Source organism: Pteropus vampyrus, unplaced genomic scaffold (genome assembly GCF_000151845.1).
Source record: "Pteropus vampyrus isolate Shadow unplaced genomic scaffold, Pvam_2.0 Scaffold147, whole genome shotgun sequence".
Classification (NCBI taxonomy): Eukaryota; Metazoa; Chordata; class Mammalia; order Chiroptera; family Pteropodidae; genus Pteropus; species Pteropus vampyrus.
Genome location: NW_011888928.1, coordinates 3,215,254 through 3,223,034, shown reverse-complemented (window position 1 = coordinate 3,223,034; position 7,781 = coordinate 3,215,254).

Sequence of the window (7,781 nt, the reverse complement as noted above, 5' to 3'; positions counted from 1 at the left end):
CTAATGTAAAACTTTACATTTCTCCCTATTAAATGTTATCTTGTTGGTTTCATAGTCTCATTGTTTTAAATCTTGATTCTGTCATCTTTGATATCAGGAAGCCTTTCCAGCCTCATACAACTTAACTTGTACATTTAATAACTAAGCCTTCTGTGTTTAAAGCCAAGTCTTCACCACATCTGTTTAAAGAGACAGAGCAGAACCGCGTGGCATCCGTTAGAGATCTTCCATCAGGTCAATGATGAATGCCCTTTGAGTACAGCTGTTCAGCCAGCTGCAGAGCCACTCAAAATTTGATCCTCTAGGCCATGATGGGCTACACATTGTCCCCTTGTTGGGAGAAGGGCTGTCTTACCTAAGAGCATCTGCTGCATGTCTCAGTTCAGCATAGTCCGTGACACAAAAAAGCAGTGGCAAAGTGGGGAAGGCATGCTGGTGGACCGTCAGCATCAGATGGAGTCTCGGTGTAGAGAAGGACCTTTGCGGGGCCTGATGGTTGCTTTCTCCAAGGTCTGGTCCACATCTTCAGTTTCCCCAGGGAAGACCATGCTCTGGGGAGTGGGCTCTCTCTGGCCGGGCAATTTAGGGACACTGGTCAAGATGCTGTCCATCCTGGACACAGACTGATCGTTAGAGAGATGCTTCATGCGTCGGGAATTTGAGCAAAGCAGATAGATGGTTCTAAGGAAAGTCTGCTCAGTCCTCTCATAGTCTTTATTTTAGCCCGGTGTATTTGTTGAATTTATTCAGCAAATAATTATCAACATCTGCTCTGTGCCTGGCCAGTATTAGGTGATGAGGATACAGAAATAAACAAGAAGTTCTTGCTCTTAAAACTCCCCGTGTAGTAGGGGAGTCAGACTTGCAAATCGCTGCTTCTGGCCGTGTGTGGTAAGGGCTCCGAGAGAGGTCTGATGGGAGTTCAGAGGAGAGGGGACAGAGAGGGGCCAGCAGGCTTTGCTGGCTGTGCAGCCAATAAACACTGGCATCTTTCTGCTCCCTGAATGTCCCTTTTTCTTGGGTTCCTTGTGGAACATGCTTTTCTGTTGTGATAGCATAGAAGTCTTCTCAATCAGATTTTGACAGTACTGGTTACGGATTTAAACCTGGCATCTGTTAAACAATTTAGATGTGGCTCTCTAAGGATCTTTCCAGGTTACCTCCACCTGGGAGAGTCCCTGGTCCTATCCACAGCATCGTAGGCTATTTTTTCCTGTGGGTTATTGCATTTGGCTCATTTAATTCATTTTCCTGTTGAATTCTTCTACCTTCAAGGTCAAATATGACCTTTTGTCTGATTTTAACACACCAGCACACATAGAACATTGCATGCTCTGGAATAATCCCATTGTCCCCTTATGTTGTCCCTGCTAGACCACCGACTCCAATCTTTGCTTCGAAGAACATAGAATCTGCTTCAGCAGTTGCAATGGTGAGATATCTCTGGGTGATGCACAGGAACCATTGAAAAAAAAAGTCTCGCTGAGTGTGCCCTTCTGGATTTATCTCATGCTACCTTGCGGCGTCTGTCGCTTACTTGTTCCACAATGCCTGTATTTCTTATAAACTAGAAGTTAGATCAGATCCAAAGGCTTGAATAGATTTAGATTCAATTCAACTTCTCTGTCTCTCTCAAAAATAGCTCATAGATCATACCGTATACTTAATTCCAACGTCTTGCATCAAAATGCCTACAATATCTGTTAGCAGCATTAAAGTTGACCAGTGGGTTCATGTGGGGACAGTGACAGCAGGTTTTTTGAAGCCACTATCAGCGAGGACTCAGAAAACATTATGCAAATGCACACTGAAATCCATATTAGTCCGCAGGAAGAGAGTGCGCGTGCGTGAATGTGGGGAAACCGGTAGATGTCTTTCTTTCCTTCTCTGTCCCCATTGCTGTCTTCCTTTTTTCCTTTCTCCCTCCCTTCTCCTTTCTCCTTTTCCTCGCTCTTCCCCTCTCCCTCCTCCTTCCCTTCCCCCCATGTGTCCTTGACTCCGATTTTCCTTTTCCCCTCCCCCTCCCCACACATACCCCCACCTTGCCTTCACTTCTTCCCCATGACCCGCTCCGCCTTCTCCACTCTCCACCTCCCTCCCCCAACCCCTCAGATGATTGACGGCGAGGCCTTCCTTTTGCTGACACAGGCGGACATTGTGAAGATCATGAGCGTCAAGCTGGGCCCAGCCTTGAAGATCTATAACGCCATTCTCATGTTCAAAAATGCCGATGACACCTTAAAGTGACTGGCTCAGGGCTGGGCCCTCCTCCAGCACGAGCTGGGCCTCCCTCCGCAGCTGATGCTTCCTCTTCAACTTGAGTTCCTCATCCTACCTGTGCCCCCCACCCGCCTCTATATCTTACCGGGGTGGTCCCTCTCCTCTCCGGGACTGCTTCCTACAAGGTACATGGGAGCAGAGGAGCCTGGGGAAGATGGCGTCCCAGCCCCCAAGTCCAGGAGCTCGTCTGCCACCAGGCACACCAGTGAGGGTGCGACAGGGCTGGGGGAGCATTACTGAAGGAGCAGGTCAGGGGTACCCTGCCTGTGGCAGCCCCATGTCTCTAGCCAACTTGTTTTAGCACCAAAGGGTCTTTTTCTCAGCAGCTAAGAACAATTGGGCAGAATGTGACTTCCAGAATGTGACCTCCAGACCTACCAGGAAGTGACCCTGCCACAAACACGTTTGTTCACAAAGACGCCCTTTCTGTCTGCTGGTTTTGCCTCCCTCATTCTGCTGCCTCATTGACTGGGCAGTGACCCTTACTGTGGCCCCACTGGCTCTTCCCCTTAGGTGGGTGAGCCTCAGAAATGTGTTTCCATAGGATCCAGGGAGTCTCGGGCTGCCTTTCTCCCTTTTACCCAGAAGCAGGAGATTCTGAGCCAAGATGCCTTTTTAAACATGCGCAGTTCTGGATCACTTGGCATTTTAGTGTCCTGTGCCAAGTCCTGTTTCTAGCAGAGTAGGCAGTTAAGAGTGTTTCACCTGAGCAGCAGAGGTTAAGGTTCCACAGATGTTCCCGAAACACCTTTACTGTGTTGTGGGTGGGGAGGAGTCATCCCGGCTGGCTAGGTAGCCGAGGCCAGCCCAAGAATACATGACAATCTCGGGTCTTTGGCCAGATGGATAGCTCTAGTGGGCATGGTGGTGCCCAAAGCTGGACATAGCAACCTTTTGTGTGGCCATGGGTCTCAGCCAAGGTGTTGTTCATGGGGTGAGGACCTCTGCCTGTCAGGCCTCCTGCCGTGAGAATGGAGCACTCTGTCTAGCACAGGGGTCCCCAGGCCCCAGCCTGTGGACTGGTACCAGTTTGTGGCCTGTTAGGAAGTGGGCTGCACAGCAGGAAGTGAGCAGCGGGAGAGTGAGTGAAGCTTCATGTGTGTTTGCAGCTGCTCCCCAGCCCTAGCATCACTGCTTCAGCTCCACCTCAGATCATCATGCATGAGATTCCCACAAGACCACCGGTCCCTGATGCCAGAAAGGTTGGGGACAGCTATAGCTGTCCCCCTGTAACATCACATTGATCTATCCCTTAAATGTCTCGCTCTTGAGTTTTACAAAGACCCCTTAAAGGTGAGAGTTGGGAAGGTGAATTCTTCTACCTTTTGAACTCTCCAGGTCCCTTAAGCCTTTCTTACCACTCTCCCTCTGTCTTGCACTGCTGGGACTCTGGGACTTTGACCTTCTGTCCAAGTGGGGGTCTAGCCTCCACGGAGCCACTGCCAAACCTGCCTCCAGCCTGAGAACCAGCTCCATGTGGAGGGGAGCAGCCGCTTCCAAGCTCCCGTGGCCCTAGGTGCTGAGATGGGCCTGCAGGGTGTGGAGCCAGGGGGGCCTTCCCCAGACCCCTTCTGTCATGTGATACGTGTGTTTGGGGGGGTATGTGTGTAGGGCACTCTCAGAAGTGTTTGATGAGGTGCTTATGTGAGGCTAGGTGCTGGGAAAATGTTAAGGGCTATTACTGTTAAAATGCGAAGCTTTATCTTTCCCATGGAAGAAGGAAACCCAAAGCTTTGTTGACTTCCCGCCCCAGCCCAGTTAGAGCCCCCTCTCACAGGGGCGCAGACAGCTTTGCCAGGGCAGCCGTTCAGCGCCCCGCCCCAAGCACAGGGCAGGGCTGCAAATGTTCCTTCCTTTTCGGCCCTTAGAGGCAACTCTGAGCACAACCTCCCTGGGAAGAGGGTGAGCAGGCCCTGCCTTGGGCTGAGGGTTGGGCTTACAGAGGCTGCACTGGTGCTCACTCAGCCAAGAGTAAGGCAGAGCAAGTCTGAGCATCTCTATGTTGGTTGCTTGGGTAGTGGCAAAACTTAACCAACCTTTGGGCCTCGTCTCCTCGTCTATGAAACCGAGGAGAGATGCTCACTCGCCTTGTGGTGTGAGGAGAGGAAGCAGGTACCCACAGCTGTGCTGTGGGACCTCAACATTTGTAAGGAGCAGGGCCGGGATGGCTTTGCCATGTGTATCTGCCAGCCAGGCTCCCAGTGCTTGCCTATGGGAAAGACAGGATGGACCAAGGGCTTTGGAGGAAGGGGTCCCCAGGCCTCCAAACTTTAAGGCCTCAGCACTTTCTGCACCAATGTCAAACTCTGGAAAGAGACCAAATCAGAAAAAAAGGGGAAAGAAATTTGCCTTCTCTCCATCCCACTACCCTTTTACCCTCATCCTGTCCCCAAACGAGATCATCACACCTTGACCTGGGAGCACAGTGAAGGGAGGGAGTTGGCACCAGGCACCGGCGCCATGTGCCCTCTGCCCCACCCGCTAATAGCAGGCACCATGTACACCTTGGCCCCAGCAGCCTCACCCAGTCCTGGCCGAGGCCAGTGAGGACTTTCTGTTTAATTTCCGAAGCAGAGAGAATGATCCCAGAGTTTGAAAATTAAGCCTGTTTGCACTTTCATTCACATGCACTTTGGTGGAGTTAGGTTTTTTTGTACTTGCTGTGTGTGTGTGAACACGTGCGTGCATGCACACGTGTGTGTTCTTTAAGAGAATCTTCTGGTTTAAGATGAAGTGACTTAACTCTTGAGGGAGAAAAAGTTACAAACAAAATGTGGTGTGTTTTGTCAGTGTATTGAAACAACTAAATAAACTGGAACAACTGGATGAGATGTGGTCAGTCTGTTCTATTTTCATGGTAAAATATTGAGAAAACACAAAGTGAATAGCAATAGTACCATTACTAAAGAGAATAAAGCATTCTCTTTGCTGTTGAGGGTCCCAAAGAATCTCATTTTTAGTCTATGTTAAAGATTAGAAACAAAGGATAAAGATGAACAGGTGTACTATCTACAGAGAGAAATAGACACAATGCAAAAGAACCCTCGGAGAATAGTGTGAAAGGGCCTGATCCTTAGTTCGTGCATGGTCAAGGGCAGAAAATTCAATGAAGCCTTCAGTTTTTAAAATAATATGAAACTTTCAGGTGGAGAAATGTCAAGCTGAAGCTAAATCCTCTACCAGCCACGCTGCTATAAAATAAAAGGAAAAGAAAAATTGAGAGACAAGAAAGGACTTTTGGAAATTTTAAATGTGTTTGCAGAGATAAAATAATTCAATGAAAAAGTTGAAAGATAAAATTGAGGATATTGTCCTGAAAGAAGAATAAAAAGACAAAGAGATGAAAAATGAAAAAGAATAAGAAAATTAGACAACTATCCGAAGGTCTAATGTACAACTAATAGGAATGCCGATAAGAAGGAATAGAGAAAACAAATTATATAAAACAAAAACGAACTTTTAAAAAGGAAATTTCAGAGTCGAGAGACACTGGTCTCCAAACTGGAAGGTCACACTGAATGCCCAGCATGATAAATGGAAAAGCAATGATACCTGGTTACATTTTTGTGAGATGTTAGAATTAAGAGAATGAAGAGAAAATCTGAAAGTTTCCAGAGGGGATAAAACAGGTGCCATCCAAAGGAGCAGGAATCATAATAGCACCGAACTTCTCAATAGCAGTGCTGGAAGCAAAAGAATAGATCAATGTCTTTACAATTTCAAAGGAAAATTATTTCCACCCTAGAATTCTGTACCTAGTCAAGCTGTCAATCAAGTGTGAAGGTAGAACATTTCAAACATAATAGTTTTCAAACTTTTACCTCCTCTGCACCTTTCCTCAGAAAGCCATTGGAGGATGTGCTCCATCAAAATGAGAGCCTAAGTGAAAAAAGAGGAAGATCTGAGGAATGCAAGCGTAGTTCAACATAAGAAAATCAATCTATGTAATACACCATATTACTAGAATGACAGGAAAAGAAAACATGGTCATCTCAATTGATGCAGAATAAACATTTGACAAAGTCCAACTGTTTCACAATAAAAAGGCACCTACAAAACAGCCCCACAGCTAACATCGTACTTAATGGTAAAAGACTGAAAACTTTCTCCCTAAGATTTGGAACAAGTCAAGGAAGCCCACTTTCACCTCTGCTATTCAGTATTGGACTGGAAGTTGTAGCCAGAGCAATTGGATAAGAAAAAGAAATAAAAGGCAACGAAAATGGAAAGGAAGAAGTAATACTATCTCTATTTACAGATGACATGATCTTATATATAAAGTATTCATGAGATAGCTGCTAGAGCTAGTAAATAAATAAAGTTGCAGGGTGTAAGATCAGTACTCAAAAATCATTTGTCAGAATTATGAGGCAATCCAAAAAAAATTAAGAAAGTGATTCACTTAAAAATAGCATCTAAAAAAATAAAATACCTAGGAATAAATTTAAACAAGGAGGTGAAAGACATATACTGAAAACTAAACATTGCTGTAAGAAATTAAAGAAGACCTAAATAAATGGAAGACACCCGTATTCATTGGTAGGAACACTTAGTATTGTTAAGATGTCAGTACTGCCCAAAGAGATCCACAGATTCAGTGCAAATCCTTTCAAAATTCCAGTGGCATTTTTCGTAGGAATGGAGAATTCACATGGAATTGAAAGGGGCCCCCTAAAACCCAAACAATCTTGAAAAAGAACAAAGTTGGAGGACTCAGACTTCTTGATTTCAAAACTTACTACAAAGATAAAGTATTCAAAACTGTGATATTTTCATAAAAACCAGACATAAAGATAAATTGCATAGAAGTGAGAATGCAGAAATAAACCCATATGTCCATGGCCAATTGCTTTTTGCTAAGAGTGCCAAGTCCATTCAGTGGGGGAAAGAACAGTCACTTCAAGAAATGGTGCTGGGACAACTGTATTTCCAAATGTAAATACAGTGGAGTGTATTTTTTAAATGTATTTCCACATTTTAAAAAAATGAAGTTAAAAAAATGAAGTTGGATGTCTACCTTACACCATATTCAAAGATGGAAAAAATGAATCTATGACTTAAATATAAGACCTAAAACCATAAAACACTTAGAAGAAAACATAGAGGTAATTCTTTATGACCTGAGAATTAGCAGTGGATTCTTGATGTGACACCAAAAGCATAAGAGACAGAAGGAAAAATACATTACTAGAACTTCAACAAAATTTAAAACTTCTGTGCATCAATAGACACATCAAGAAGGCAAAAAGACAACCTACATAATGGGAGAAATTATTTGTAAATTGAATATCTGACAAAGTTTTACTATCTAGAATATATACAGAACTCCTAAAACTAAACTTTGAAAAGACAAACAACCCAAGTGAAAGGTGAGCAGAGGCCTTGACTAGAAATTTTTCCAAAGAAGATATACAAATGGCTAATAAACACATGGAGAGTTGTTTAATATCATTAATCATTAGAGAAATGCGAATCAAAACCACAATGAGATACCATTTCAC